Consider the following 16,202-nt stretch of genomic DNA (forward strand, 5'->3'; position numbering starts at 1 on the left):
TTTCTATAAATATATTTATATTGGTGTTTATAATATCAAACATTAGAGATTATATATTGTTAAATTTGGGAGATTTTCAAATAAATATGATATACCAATTCTATACAAAGGAAATCACATGAGCTTGTATATGTAAATAATATATCATTAGGTTAATAGATGTATCAGGCATATATAGAAATACACATGTATATTTTCTTTACATTTCATAGCGATTATCACCGATTTACAAAGTTAATCATCATTTTCATTTTCTTGTGTTATTCTATACTTTCCAAACTGATAACAGGTTATTATATAAACAGTTTAGTGAATACAATTAATTTTCAATAAGGTGAAGTTCCTCACTAGGAACTTTGTTTCATAAGATATAAAGTATGTGACATCAGAAAGAAAGCTGATACCTTTTTGTTCTTGTTCAATGAAATACACATACAGTCATAATCTACTGGTTTATTTTTATTTAAGCTTGGAAAAAATAAGAATCTAATACAAATAAAATCTGAATGTAGTAAAAAATCTAAATGTAGCATTACATTTGAAAATACATTTTAAAAGTATAAAATGACTAATTACAACTCATACACATATACATTTGTTCAGGTCAATAATGATGGATTAATTTTAGACTCATCTATTATTCCTCTTTTTTTCTGAAAGAATAATAATGAAAAATAAGAAATATCTATAAATCCAATATTAGTGTTATTGCTGTAAAAATAATCTTATTTTCAGTTTAATCAGTTAGAAAAATATGTCTACCCCTAACATCTGACAATAGATTTTATCAAATAAATTCTATTGCAGAGAAAAATAAAAGTCAAGGTAAATGCAAACAATTGATATTTAAAGACATTGAAAAGCAGCATAGATTTATGGGCTCAAGTTAATGGACACAAAGGCACTGAATTTAGGCAAACTGTCCTTTTTCCATTAACTTTTATATTGACAAATTTCCACATTCTTAAATAGAGTGGAGTCACAAGTTCCAGAATAAAGTGGTGCCTCAGAACATTCTGCTGTATGATGGAGTTGGTGACATAGTTTTGGAGTTGTAGAATTTCCAATGCTGTCAGAGATTGAGAAGCAATCAGTATCTCAAAGAAAATGTAACTAAAAACAAGTCCAATGTTTCCTTGAATGTATTTATCTTTTTACTAACTTATAAAGAGCCATAATGTTAAAAGTAGAGCAGAGAGTATGTGGAAGAAAGCTAAAACAAATGAGTTTATTATTCACAATTGTTTATCAATGGTGAATAATATGGAGTTGAAAAAAATTATGGTTTATGTTTGCCAAAGAGAAACGACTAACTAAACACTACAGCCTTTCAGCATAAATTCCTGGTGAGTTACACCCTAAGGTGTAATTTTCACTTAAGACTGAAGAAAACATACACCCTTTATAAGATTTGAAACTGAACAGTTTTACTTCTTTCTGTATCCTTACTTTCAATGTATGCTCCGTGTAGACAGTGTATATGTCAGCTTTGTGTAATAGTCAAGTCTGACTCAGTTTTTTTTCAGTGTAAGTACTTGGAAATTTTGGAATCATCTAAGTGCTAAATTGGATCAAGATCATCTACCCCTACACTAACTGCTTGCTAAAAGAATAGCAAATGCTCTCTGGAAGTGGATAACAATATTGAAGACCACTATGTATTTTCATACAAAATAAAGAGCATGTAATAATCAGAAATTTCAGGAAACAGAAATTTATGAGCAAAAACAAACTTAAATAACCAATGAACACCAACTCAGAAGTGATTCAGATGTTGAAGAATTAAGACATCAATCTACAATAACATGTTTGTGGAAATGATTGCCAAATTGGCAATTACAGTAGATAACTTTATTCTATAAAATGAACATAAAATAAATAAAAGTTTTAAAATTATATTATAAATAGGAATACCAGTAAATTACAGATGGAATATGAATTACATAATAGACATACCTAAGGAGATGTTCCAGAACCTAGAAGAGAGTGAATTTCAATCTGAAGCACGAAGGAAATACAAACAATGGAAAATTCACAAGAACATTTAGGAGGTACTCAGGGTTGAGTAAAAAGAATGTGCATGAAATAATAGTTCTAAAATAAAATGAGGGAATGAACAATCCTGGAAAAAGTATAATACTAAAATTATTTTTTAAACTCAGAAGAAAGTGGAAAAGAGGACATTAATAAAAGTATGACAAAATAGATAATAGTAATACAGTCAATTTATAAAGTAATACATCTATTCTTATATTTATTTTTGTGATTGTCAGATTGGGTAATTTGGCAAAACAAAATTCTGGGTTGCTTACAAGAGAAACACCTTATATATAGACACACAATTTTGGTAAAAGTAAAGAAAAAATTATAATGCATAATTACAGAAAAATCATTGTAGCTCTGGTAACACTATTAAGGCAAGTGTCATTAGTAGAAGTAAACAGAGACATTACACAATGACAAAGTAGTCATCTACAGTTAGTATCAAAATTCTAAAGTATTCCGTCCAATTTTGCTTCTGAAATAACAAGACAAAATTGTTTGTGGTAAAATAGATAAAACTACAATCATGATGGGAAATGTTGATACTTATTTCTTAATCAGATAGATATAAAATGATAAGTATTTAGGAAACCGAAACAAAACACAAACAATTGAACACATTGATTATCCATTTTTACATATGTGATTTTAAAAGGATGTGGAAAACTTACTAAAATGGTCTATTTGTTTGGTCATAAAGAAAGCCTCAAAAAGTTTCAAAGGTTTGAAATAATTCAGGATATGATCTCTGAAATCAAAATAATTACTTTAGAATTCAGTTAAATAATAAAAAGATAAATATAAATTTGCCACTATCTGTACAATTAGAAATAACACTTATGAAAAGTCTAAGGATAAAGGAAATTAGAAAATATTTTAAAATAACATAACAAAAATATTTCATTGCAAAAATTAAGGAATGATTCTAAACAACAAATTAGGGTAATATTTATAACCTTAAAATAAATATATTAGAAAAATTAGTCTGAGATTGAATTATTAATGTATGTTTCTGAAGAAGTCAGAAAAACAAAATTAAACCTATAGAGAGTAGAAGGTAGAATATGTAAAAGATAATAGCAGAAACAAAAGTAACTACATTAATCAACCAATTAACCAATTAATTAATCAATACAACATAGAAGCAAACCAATAAAGGCAAAATGTTCCTCTTTAAGAAAAAGCAAAAATTTTTCATAATCCCATAGCAAATTTAATCATCCAAAAGGATAGAGAGAACACAGGCTAGTATCAGACATGATAAAAGGGGGTCAAAAAGTGTTATAAAGATAGTATGAGAACACCGAGAAGTAAATTGGATAAATTTAGATAAAATGTGTACCTCCTTTATAAAACACAAATTTTAAATTATTATACAGAAGACATACAAAATTAGAATTTTCTTGTGCATATTAACAATACAAGAAATTAAATACACCAGGGAAGGATGGTTCCTTGAAATTTGTTTCATGTATCTCTAGTATATAACAGTCATTTATACAAATTCTTCAGAAAGAGACATAAAATAAACTTTTCAAGTTATCCCCAGCTTATTCTTGATAATCAAAATGTAATAGCAACATTATATTTAGGGAAAATTATAGACAAATGTATCTCATAAATATTGGTGTAATAATTATAATCAAAATTTAGGCAAATTAAATCCAGCAGTAGTTTAAAATAATAATAAAATCATGAACAACATTATTTATTCTTTAAAAAGTAATGTTGAATTTGGAAATCAGAAAATGTAATCTGTTGTGTTAATATAATGAAGAAAAATAGTACAATAACTTCAATAAATGCTTAACAAATTGATAAAATCAAAAATTCATAATAATGAAAATGTCAATGATTTAACTATATCAATAGCATCTATATCATCATCAGTAGTTATGGTGTTAGAAATAATGTCAACTGTAGCAATAATAATATGAGCAACAGTTCTAATTAATAGTTCTCATAGTAGTCACAGCAATACTAATACCTTAAAATATTATTTATATACATATATACTTTTATTTCATTTTTCAAAAATGTTATATGTAAGTGTACAAAAATATTTATGTGTTTAAAATAAACATTATAATCATCCTGAAATTGCCCAGAAAATTCAAAAGTAGGTGTACAATTAATATATTGACAATAACATGAGAAGCTCCTACATAGTTTTTGAAGTTGGCTGGTCATTAAATTTTGATCCAAGAAAAAATTAAATTTAAGCTTATAACTGAACAATTACCAAATAATTTATTACATATGAATTCTATCTGTTATTCCAAAGACACAAATTTCTTATTGGCATTATATTTGAGAGAAATATTCCATAATAGTCTTCTTTCAGCAAAATTGGGTAGGCAAGAAAACAATGAATAATAGCAACTGTAGAATAAATAAGTGAGCATTTTCACAAAGTTCTTAACACAACTAGAAGACAATGTCCACTCATTAATTGTGAGTTAGTGATGAAATAGAAAAATCATTTTCTACATTGCAGAAGTTAAAGAAGTCTCTGTTTCCAAATCTGATCTGGCTGAAATACCAAGGGAGGGAAAAATCAATGAATTCAAAACTACTTCTCTGTATTTGTAGTTTTTGCGATTGACAGTATGTTAATTCATGTGGTGACTTTGTTATAATGCAAATTTCATTTCTGTTTCTAACATCCTGATATGTAATATTTCCTTGAGATTGTCAGTCTTCCTCACATACTTAGCTGAAATAAAATTACTAAATATTTTCCATAAAATTCTTACTGAATTTTAGGTATTTGCTTTGTGTTATGTGGTGTCTTGTTTTATTTGGCTAGCTTTGTTAATCTCTTTATTGTATAGTATTTTGTTTAGATAAGGGTTGATATGGTTTGGCTGTGTCCCTAGCCAACTCTTATTATGAATTATAGTTCCCACAATTCGCATGTGTCATGGGAGGGAGCCAGTGGGAGGTAATTGGATCATGGTTGTGAGTCTTTTCTGTTCTGTTCTCATGGAATAAGTCTCAAATTATCTGATGGTTTTACAGAGTCCCCTGCACAAGTCCTCTCCTGCCCGCCACCATGTAAGAAGTCATTTTGCTCTCCTTTTGTCGTCTGACATGATGATGAGGCCTCCCTAGCCATGTGGAACTGTGAGTCTATTAAACTTCTTTTCCTTTATAAATTATTCAGTCTGAGGTATGTCTTTATTAGCAGCATGAAAATGAACCAATATAAGGGTGTAGAAAGGCCAAGAGAAAAAAATTAAGGACATCAGAAAATTCACTGTGAGCCTTTTTCTGCGAGCTCTTGCTATCAAGAGGAAGTATGAAAATGTGTAGATATATACAAATTAAAGAATATGCATCAAAGTAGTGGAAATAAGAAAAAAATTGAAAAAGGAAAAACATTCAAGAAGATAAATTTTTTTTTAAATAATGATAAAATAATTTTGCTAATGAAAAGATGGTAAAATGCATTGGCATATTCAAATAAGACATTTTTCCATAATTCACTGTTTAAAATATTATATTGAATAAATTTTTGGTAAATTTGTTAAAATACATTTTAGTTAATATTGGGGAAGAAAGTATTTGTCTATCGATTCATTTGTTTGCAACTGTTCACCCTTCTTGAACTATTTGTCTTAGACAAAAGTAAGTTTTTATAAAAACTTGAAAAAAAAAAGACATCACAAAATAAAGGTGCTCCTTTTTTCCTCCAACATACCACCATATATCAAATTTATTTTTACTCTCTCTTTAGTTATTAAGGTGATAAATACTAACAAAATGTTAAAAAATAGATTTCATGTGGTTAGATGAGGGAATAAATTCTTAAACCTGAATGGGTTACATCAAACTTTAATAAAGAACTTGCTCTCTACTAGGACATTTTATCTTCCAGTGGTAAAAGTGTCATGAATATTCATTGCTTTTGCCTACCTAATACTTTTTCACTTTTTCTGGTAACAGTGACCTGATTTTTCCTTACAAAAATATTTTCTAGACCTCAGTCTCAAAGGACATAGTCCACCTTGATCATAGTGATTGGCTAAAGTGTAAACCTGACCCAGGTTGCTCATTTGGAGCTAGGAATTTTGCTCAAGCTAAATGCCATTATACAATGATTAAAAAATAAAACTAAGAATCTAAAAGAAACATGTCTCCCTTATAGTTACCAGAGGTCAACATTTAGATAGTACCTCTTGGACAGAGAAAGAGAGAGAGAGAGAGAGAGAGAGAGAGAGAGAGAGAGAGAGAGAGAGAGAGAGAGAGAGAGAGACTGAGACTCTGAGCTTGAATAAATCACCTGTATCTAAAATAAAAGCTAAAAGAAATCACTTGGGTCAATATAATCCTTGATAATAAGAGATGCTGATAAAATGCATTTATTTCTTTTAATATTAAGCCATTCTGAATTGATTTTATGTACCTAGAAACTTGGTGAGTTCTGATTTAAAAAGAAGAGAATAAATTTATTTAAATTCTGAAAGGATTTATTAAGAAAGCAACACATTTGAGTTAGAGGCAGTGAAACATAAAATTATGAGCAGTGCAGATGAAGAGACAAAGAAGGTCATAAAGATATATCATCTACTTTCTGATTTTAACTGACGTCAACAGGGTTTTAGTCTCCAGTGTATACTCATTTGACAGACATGGATAACAGAAATAATGAAGTTTTTGACTCCAGAGAATTTAGCTGTGTTTCATATTACTTACTCATTTTTCATACCATTATTGCACTACCAGTATTTTGTTATAATATTAAGTAAAATGCTGACCTTCTATACAGGAAAACTATTTTTTTAAATTTGTATGTATGTATTTCTCCACTTTTATTTGAGGTTCAGGGATACATGTGCCAGTTTGGTATACAGGTAAATTGCCAGTCATGGAAGCTTGGTGTAAGATTATTTCATCACACAGGTAATAAGCAAAATAATCAATAGGTAGTTTGTCTCCCTCCTTCTGCCCTGGACCCTCAAGTCAGCCCGGGTCTCCTGCTCTCTTTTTGTGTCCATGGGCAGTCAGTTTAGCTACCACATGCAAGTGAAAACATGCAGTGTTTAGTTTTCTGTTCCTGTGTTAGTCCCCTTGGGATAATAGCCTCCAGCTCCATCCATGTTGCTCAAAACGGTATAATGTCATTCTTTGTTATGGCTACATAGTATTGCACAGTATATATGCCCCTCATTTGCTTTACCAGTCTAGAGTTTATGAGTATTAATTAGATTCTATGTCTTTTCTGTTGTTTATAGAATTGCAGTAAACATAAATGTGCATGTGTCTTGATGAATGATTTATATACCTTTGGGTATATACACAATAATGGGATTTCTGGATCAAATGGTAATTCTGTTTAAGTACTTGGAGAAATCATAACATTGCTTCCCACAATGGATTAACTAATTTACATTTTCACCAGCAGTGCATTCCCTTCTCTCCATAACTTTGGAATCATCTGTTTTTTATTTTGTCATTTTTAAGAGTTTTGCCAACTGGTGTGGGACAGTATGTCACTGTGGTTTTGATTTGCATTTCTCTAATGATTAGTGATGTTGAGCATTTTTTATATCCTATTCATCACATGTAGGCCTTCTTTTGAAAAATGTCTGTTTATGTCCTTTGCCAACCTTTTGTTTGTTGCTTGTTAATTTGTTTAAGTTCCTATAAATTGGTAGGATTTGTTTGCCTTATGAATTTTATTTATTTTTGTTTATTTATTTTTTCTTTTCCACAGGTTATTGGGGTACAGGTTGCATTTGGTTGCATAAATAAGTTCTTCAGTGGTGATTTGTGAGATTTTAGTGCACAAATTACCTGACCAATACACACTGCATCCTATTTTCAGTCTTTTTTTCCCTCGCCTCACTCCCACCCTTCCCCTCAAGTCCCCAAAGTCCACTCTATCATTCTTCTGCCTTTGCATCCTCATAGCTTAGCTCCCACATATCAGTGAGAATGTACGATGTTTTGTTTTCCTTTCCTGAGTTACTTCACTTAGAGTAATAGTCTCCAATCTTATCCAGGCCACTACAAATGCTGTTAGTTCCTTCTTAAGGCTGAGTGGTATTCCATCACACACACGCACACACACACACATCTCACATATATCATATATATTATATACATCTCACATATATAATACATATTAGACACACACACACACACACACACACACACACACACACATATGCACTGCACCACAGTTTCTTTATCCACTCATTGATTGATGGACATTTGAGTTGATTTCACCATTTTGCAATTGCAAATTGTGCTGCTATAAACGTTCAGGTACAACTATCTTTTTGGTATAGTGACTTCCTCTGGGTAGATACCCAGTAGCAGGATTGCTGGATCAAATAGCAGTTGTACTTTTATTATAGCTATTTTAGGAATCCCCACATTGTTTTTCATAGTGATTGTATGAAGTTGTGGCAATTACAAATTAGTGTGGCTATGGACTGATATTCATTCTCCAAGGTGATCTGCTCTCTTTTCCATGTGATGAACATCATCCAGTGTTTATGTGAGCCATGCCTTTCTTGGTGACGTGACAACAGCAAAACATGCACTGGGTTGATATCCTGGAACAGCTGCTCCTAGTGGTGGGTGTTAGCATGCACTTTAGTCTCTTCCACGCAGTGGGACTCGCCCCTGGATGTCATTTTGTTTTACGGACACCCTGTAAGCTATGACTCTGGAAATAGTAGTTAAAGTGCTGTTTTGGGAATAGTGAACTGATTGGCAAGGGTTCCAAAGAGAGTTAGAGGTGAAATGAAGGATACAGTGAGCATAGAAAACTTCTGAAGTTTTATCTTAACAGGTAATATTTAAGCTGAGATGTCAAGGGAGCATACACATATACTAGGTGAACTGGGATAGGTTTTTGAAATTATTTTTAGCAAATTAATGAAAAAATATATGTAAGGAAAACCATAATTTATTTAAAACATATATGTGGGAAACGATGATGTGATAAGTTGGATCATGAAAACCTTAATCAATTAGGTCCATGCTTTTTACACATTAGGGTATTACACATCCTTACAGCTACCTGTTTATAATACCGATTTCCAAGATGATAATGAGATTGTGTTGAAGCAATGCTCCTCTAGACTGTGTAAGGACTTTAGGTGTTTTCTATGTGCACTAGTAAATCTTTTACATTGTTTTGTTTTTCTATGTTTTGGGAATAAAATTTGTGATACAATAACTCCAGAATGTGAAGAATACTTTATATAAGAAAAAAAATTGCCAGGCCTGATGGCTCATGCCTGTAATATCAGTACTTTGGAAGGCCGAGGCTGGAGGACCACCTAAGGTCAAGAGTTGGAAACCATCCTGACCAACATGGTGAAATTCCATCTCTACTAAAAATACAAAAGTTAGCTGGGCATGGTGGCAGGCACCTGTAATCTTAGCTACTGGGGAGGCTGAGGTGTGAGAATTGCTTAAACCCAGAAGGCGAAAGTTGCAGTGAGTCAAGATCGTGCCACTGCACTCCTGCCTGGTCAACAGAGGAGACCCTGTCTCAAAAAAAAAAAAAAAAGAAAGAAAGAAAGAAAGAAAAAAGAAAACAATGATGTCACTGAAATACTGGGAAACAAATGCATCATTGGTCAGATACATCATTAGTTCAGGTTATCATGATGTTAGCTGGAATACAAAAATGTGAATGGACATAGATATTTGGAAGCTAGAATGGTGGATAAATAAAAATAGTGTCAGAAAAATAAATAATACCTCCTACGTGGCTAGAGGTAAAATTACTGGTTGTTCCTAGAGTACAAAATTGTATGCTCTAGAATTTTATTAATTATAAAGGGGAAACTCCTGTGTTCTGTTTTTTTTTTGTTTTTTTTTTTGTTTTTTTGAGGCGGAGTTTTGCTCTTGTTACCCAGGCTGGAGTGCAATGGCGCGATCTCGGCTCACCGCAACCTCCACCTCCTGGGTTCAGGCAGTTCTCCTGCCTCAGCCTCCCAAGTAGCTGGGATTACAGGCATGCACCACCATGTCCAGCTAATTTTTTGTATCTTTAATAGAGATGGGGTTTCACCATGTTGACCAGGATGGTCTTGATCTCTTGACCTCGTGATCTACCCGCCTCAGCCTCCCAAAGTCTGTGTTCTGTTTTATGCATGTTTACTTTATGTTTCCTTTGTATCTTCTAAATGGAAAAGCAGAGTCAGCAGCTAAATATATAGTTTTGAAATTCAGAGAGGTCTGAACAGAGATGTTGATTTTGTAATTATCTACATAAAAGTTAGAAACACCATGCTGGGAAAATAATGGGTTTCCTTTATGAGTAGGGAGCAGTGACAAGAGAAAGATAGTATAATAGAGGGGACCCAGAAAGGCCTAGCCAAATAAATGGGGTATCACCACAGTGATAGAAGTTACATAGACAGAATATGAGAAAAGGCAAAAAGAGAAGCATCATGAAAAATACTTTTCAAAGAGTCAGTGCTATAAACAGTATATGTGACGTAGAAATTTAGATGTAAATGTTTTTAATGTCTTGAGTGAGAATTTGAAGTATGCTGTGAAGTGAATTTACTCTGCCATCTTTTCATCTATGTATCTACCTATCAAGTGGGTGCAAAAGTAATTGTGGTTTTTGCCATTATTTTTCATGGCAAAAACTGCAATTTCTCTCTCTTTTCCTCTCTCTCTCTCTCTCTCTCTCTCTCTCACACACACACACACACACACACACACACGCATCTGTGTCTGTCATTTTTATGCTTAGATTATTGCTTGAAATGCAGGTAAGACTGGTTTTCTCAGAGATCCAGGTTGTTAGCTTTCTAGAAGCACTTACCTATTTCTGTCTTTTACTCCACCAGTTGGATTAAAGTCTCCTCAAGAGAAGATATTGTAAAACATTGTATCTTTACTAAGTCATTATCTGCCCCTCCTCAGAGAATCCTATATAGAATTGATGTTCACAGGTGTGGCCCACTTTCATTACTATGTACAGAAACTTTAAAGAAACTACAAAGTGAAGCCATGATATTCTAATTAATAGTTTAAATTTTTTCTTTGTATTCAATCAATTATATATCATTTATATTAAACAAATGATCTAAAGAACTCCACGTATACTGATATATACACACACATATATGTATATACATATTTATTTTTATGATACAAACGTATATATTTTTTAGTTGACCTCTGCATTGGAAAAGAAAATAAAATTATTTATGTTAAACATATGTATTGCAAATGTAGAAAAATTTACCTCAGCCACAAGAAAATCAGTAAGCCCTAACTTACTATTTTCTTTTTTTTTTTTTTCATTTTAGAATATTTACCAGATAATTTCTATGCATTTTTAATGTTAATTTAGGGTTAATTTTATTTTAAATTAATTAATTAATTCAGTTATCTTGCAAACCCTGCAACGTAGCTACTATTATTGCCACAGTCTGACGGAAAAGAAACAAACATATGTAGAATAAATTTAAACCGGACGTCACTTACTCTTTCACCTTTGTTGCCTCCCTTCACAAATAATACAATTTATTTGTAAATGGCGGGCCGGATGCGGTGGCTCACGCCTGTAATCCCAGCACTTTGGGAGGCCGAGGCGGTGAAACCCCATCTCTACTAAAAATACAAAAAATTAGCTGGGCACGGTGGTGCGTGCCTGTAATCCCAGCTGCTCAGGAGGCTGAGGCAGGAGAATTGCCTGAACCCAGGAGGCGGAGGTTGCGGTGAGCCGAGAAAAAAAAAAAGAAAACGAAAAAGGAAAAGAAAATGATATTCTTCTGGTCATGCATCTAACTTTCAGTTTTTACACTGCAATATCAACTTTTGAGCAGCTGAGTATTTGGCTTTCTACAAATATGCAGATAATTTGCAAAACTAACATGCTAATTGTAAAAGTATATCTATAGAATATAGGGTATTGTCTATAGAATATAGTGTATTAGGATGTAGTGTATAGCGTATGGTCTATAGGGTACAGTGTATAGGCTGTAGTGTATAGGGTACAGTGTATAGGGTGTAGTGTATAGGGTACAGTGTATAGGGTACAGTGTATAGGGTGTAGTGTATAGGGTACAGTGTATAGGGGGTAGTGTATAGGGTGTAGTGTATAGGGTACAGTGTATAGGGTGTAGTGTATACGGTACAGTGTATAGGGTACAGTGTATAGGGTGTAGTGTATAGGGTACAGTGTATAGGGGGTAGTGTATAGGGTGTAGTGCATAGGGTGTAGTGTATAGGGTACAGTGTATTGGGTGTGGGGTTAGGGTATAGTGTATAGGGGTAGTGTAATGGGTATAGTGTATAGGGTATAGGGTATAGTGTATGGGGGTAGTGTATAGGGTAGGGGGTAGTGTATAGGGTATAGTGTATAGGGGGTAGTGTATAGGGTACAGTGTATAGGGTGTAGTGTATAGGGTACAGTGTATAGGGTGTAGTGTATAGGGTACATTGTATAGGGTACAGTGTATAGGGTGTAGTGTATAGAGTACAGTGTATAGGGTACAGTGTATAGGATACAGTGTATAGGGTGTAGTGTAATGGGTATAGTGTATAGGGTATAGGGTATAGTGTATGGGGGTAGTGTATAGGGTAGGGGGTAGTGTATAGGGTATAGTGTATAGGGTACAGTGTATAGGGTGTAGTGTATAGGGTACAGTGTATAGGGGGTAGTGTATAGGGTGCAGTGTATAGGGGGTAGTGTATAGGGTACAGTGTATGGGGGGTAGTGTATAGGGTACAGTGTATAGGGTACAGTGTATAGGGTGTAGTGTATAGGGTACAGTGTATAGGGGTAGTGTATAGGGTACAGTGCATAGGGGGTAGTGTATAGGGTACAGTGTATAGGGTGTAGTGTATAGGGTACAGTGTATAGGGTACAATGTATAGGGTACAGTGTATAGGGTACAATGTATAGGGTGTAGTGTATAGGGTACAGTGTATAGGGGGTAGTGTAATGGGTATAGTGTATAGGGTATAGGGTATAGTGTATGGGGGTAGTGTATAGGGTAGGGGGTAGTGTATAGGGTATAGTGTATAGGGTACAGTGTATAGGGTGTAGTGTATAGGGTACAGTGTATAGGGTGTAGTGTATAGGGTACAGTGTATAGGGGGTAGTGTATAGGGTGTAGTGTATAGGGTGTAGTGTATAGGGTACAGTGTATTGGGTGTGGGGTTAGGGTATAGTGTATAGGGGTAGTGTAATGGGTATAGTGTATAGGGTATAGGGTGTAGTGTATGGGGGTAGTGTATAGGGTAGGGGGTAGTGTATAGGGTATAGTGTATAGGGGGTAGTGTATAGGGTATAGGGTATAGAGTATAGTGTATAGGGTGTAGTGTATACGGTACAGTGCATGGGGTAGTGTATAGGGTATAGTGTATAGGGGGTAGTGTATAGGGTATAGTGTATAGGGTATAGGGTATAGAGTACAGTGTAAAGGGTGTAGGGTATAGAGTATAGTGTATGGGGGTAGTGTATAGGGTGTAGGGTATAGGGTACAGTGTAAAGGGTGTAGGGTATAGAGTATAGTGTATAGGGTGTAGGGTATAGGGTATAGTGTATAGGGTATAATGTATAGGGTATAGTGCATAGGGGGTAGTGTATAGGGTATGGTGTATAGGGGGTAGTGTATAGGGTATAGGGTATAGAGTACAGTGTAAAGGGTGTAGGGTATAGAGTATAGTCTATGGGGGTAGTGTATAGGGTGTAGGGTATAGGGTACAGTGTAAAGGGTGTAGGGTATAGAGTATAGTGTATAGGGTGTAGGGTATAGGGTACAGTGTAAAGGGTGTAGGGTATAGAGTATAGTGTATAGGGTGTAGGGTATAGGGTATAGTGTATAGGGTATAATGTATAGGGTATAGTGCATAGGGAGTAGTGTATAGGGTATGGTGTATAGGGTATAGGGTGTAGAGTTCAGTGTATATGGTGTAGGGTATAGGGTATAGTGCATAGGGGGTAGTGTATAGGGTATGGTGTATAGGGTATAGGGTGTAGAGTTCAGTGTATATGGTGTAGGGTATAGAGTATAGTGTATAGGGTGTAGGGCATAGGGTATAGTGTATAGGGGATAGTGTATAGAGTATAGTGTATAGGGTGTAGGGTATATAGTGTATAGGGTGTAGTGTATCTGTACACTATACACTATACCCTAAAGTATAATCAAACTGAAATATTTTATAAAGTATTACTAATAACTTTAAACATATATTATTTATGTAATCTATGTGATAGGTGGACTTAATAATTCTATACATCTCTCATTATTTAAATCATAACAATCTGCTATAATCCTGAATGGACAATTTGTCTCAATTCTATTTATACTGAGTTGCAGAAAAATAGTTCTAAGACAGATGGCTGTTCAAAGAAAGTGACAACTTGCATTCTATTTTGCATTCTCTTTTGAAAACAGTTTTACTTTTTGGCTTATGAAGCATATTGCAGACTTTCAGGCAATGGATAATTGCAAATTACTGGTAGCAGGTGCACAGACTACCAATTTTATAATATACAAATACATTAAGAAAAATTGCGAATTTTTCATCATTCAGTTTTTTTCTGTATTTGAGTACATTACCATGACATTTATAGAGATATAAAGGGTTAATTTTTAACATGCCATTTATTTAATAAGCCAAAATAACCATGATGATTTCCAAGAATAAGAGATTTGAAATACATATATATATATATATATATATATATACACACATATATATGAAATTATATTAACACTATATATAGCATTGTGCCTGGCATAAAGTCTCTAATAAATGCAAACTGTTATAATTATGGTTACTATTTAGGTTAACAAATGAGTATTTACAAAGCAATAAACACATATATTATAAATAATTATTTTTATTTATTTCATCTCCTCCTGCCATTACCAAAATCATCAGGTAAGAATTTTCATGTCTTTGAAGACATGTGAAAATAAATGTGAACGGATCACAAAACTTGAAATAAAACGAGTATTGCGGAGGCAGGCAGATTAGCAGGTCAAGAGATTGAGATCATGCTGGCCAACATGGTGAAACCGTATCTCTACTAAAAAATACAAAAATTAGCTGGGCATGGTGGCGTGAACCTGTAGTCCCAGCTACTTGGGAGGCTGAGGCAAGAGAATTGCTTGAACTCAGGAGGCAGAGGTTTCAGTGGGCCGAGATCGTGGCACTGCACTCCAGCCTGGTGCCTTGCAACAGAGTGAGACTCTGTCTAAAAAAAAAAATAGTATTGTGGGGGCTAGGGGAGGGACAGTAGGGCGTGGGAAGGGTGGGGAGGGGTAATGCAGGGGAAAAGGCCAGGTATAGGTGATGGGGGGACAGAGGCAGCAAACCACCTTGCCTTGTATATACCTATGCAACAATCCTGCTTGATCTGCACATGTACCCCAGAACCTAAAGTACAATAAAAAAAAGAAATGCAAATAATAGACTAAAGCAAATTCTCAGTGATTTCATTATAATATTCAAAGTGAAATACCTATTTCAATTGGTGTAACTAGATTGTGATTGCTAGTATTCTATCTATGAATTCATTTATTTTGTTCCAACTTAATAAAACATATCAAAATGCAAGTATGAGAAATAATATTAGAGAAATAGCCAGGAATTTTACTTACTTTAACAGATCAGGTATTTTATTCGGTGTCAACATTTTATTGTGTTTGTTCTAATTTTGTAGCAAAATAAAATATAGTAGTAGTGCATGAAGACATCTGCATATTTAAAGGCATATTATAATGAGAACCTTTCTAATAAAAGATGATCCAAAACCTTCCTGTTAGATCACTCCCTTCCTGATTGACAGGTTATCACCCATTCTATTAGGTCTAATTTTATATCATCCAGCATTAATTTACTACTTTATTATATCTTCAAAATTCTTATTGGTAGTAAGCATGACAAGAACTTATTCTGTTTTGTTTCTGAAACATTTGCTGTTTTTATACTTCTTTTTCCTGATAATAAAATTAATAATCTCTCTGTCAGGTTCTACAAAAATATGTTGGTGCTCTAAATGGAATTATATTGAGGATGTAAATTAGTTACTACTAACACCATAGGTCACCATCATTGCTCACTGGGGTAACTGTAATAGAGTTTTCACTATTACTTTGTTTTGTGTTCCCCCTTCCACAGTTTTTTTTTTTTTAGATAGAGTTTCACTCTTGTTG

The 16,202-nt window shown here is 33.6% G+C and overlaps 1 protein-coding gene across 11 annotated transcripts in view; it reads left to right on the forward strand.

The window, feature by feature from the left end:
• The window catches only part of LOC144580101 (uncharacterized), an 852,895-nt gene that overhangs the window by 48,789 nt on the left and 787,904 nt on the right, over positions 1–16,202 (forward strand). For all 11 annotated transcript variants that reach the window (XR_013529026.1, XR_013529027.1, XR_013529025.1 and 8 more), the window contains one exon: positions 5,065–5,169. The gene's annotated coding sequence lies outside the window, so the exon portion shown is untranslated. The remainder of the gene's footprint in view (positions 1–5,064; positions 5,170–16,202) is intronic.

Source organism: Callithrix jacchus, chromosome 18 (assembly GCF_049354715.1).
Source record: "Callithrix jacchus isolate 240 chromosome 18, calJac240_pri, whole genome shotgun sequence".
Classification (NCBI taxonomy): domain Eukaryota; kingdom Metazoa; phylum Chordata; class Mammalia; order Primates; family Cebidae; genus Callithrix; species Callithrix jacchus.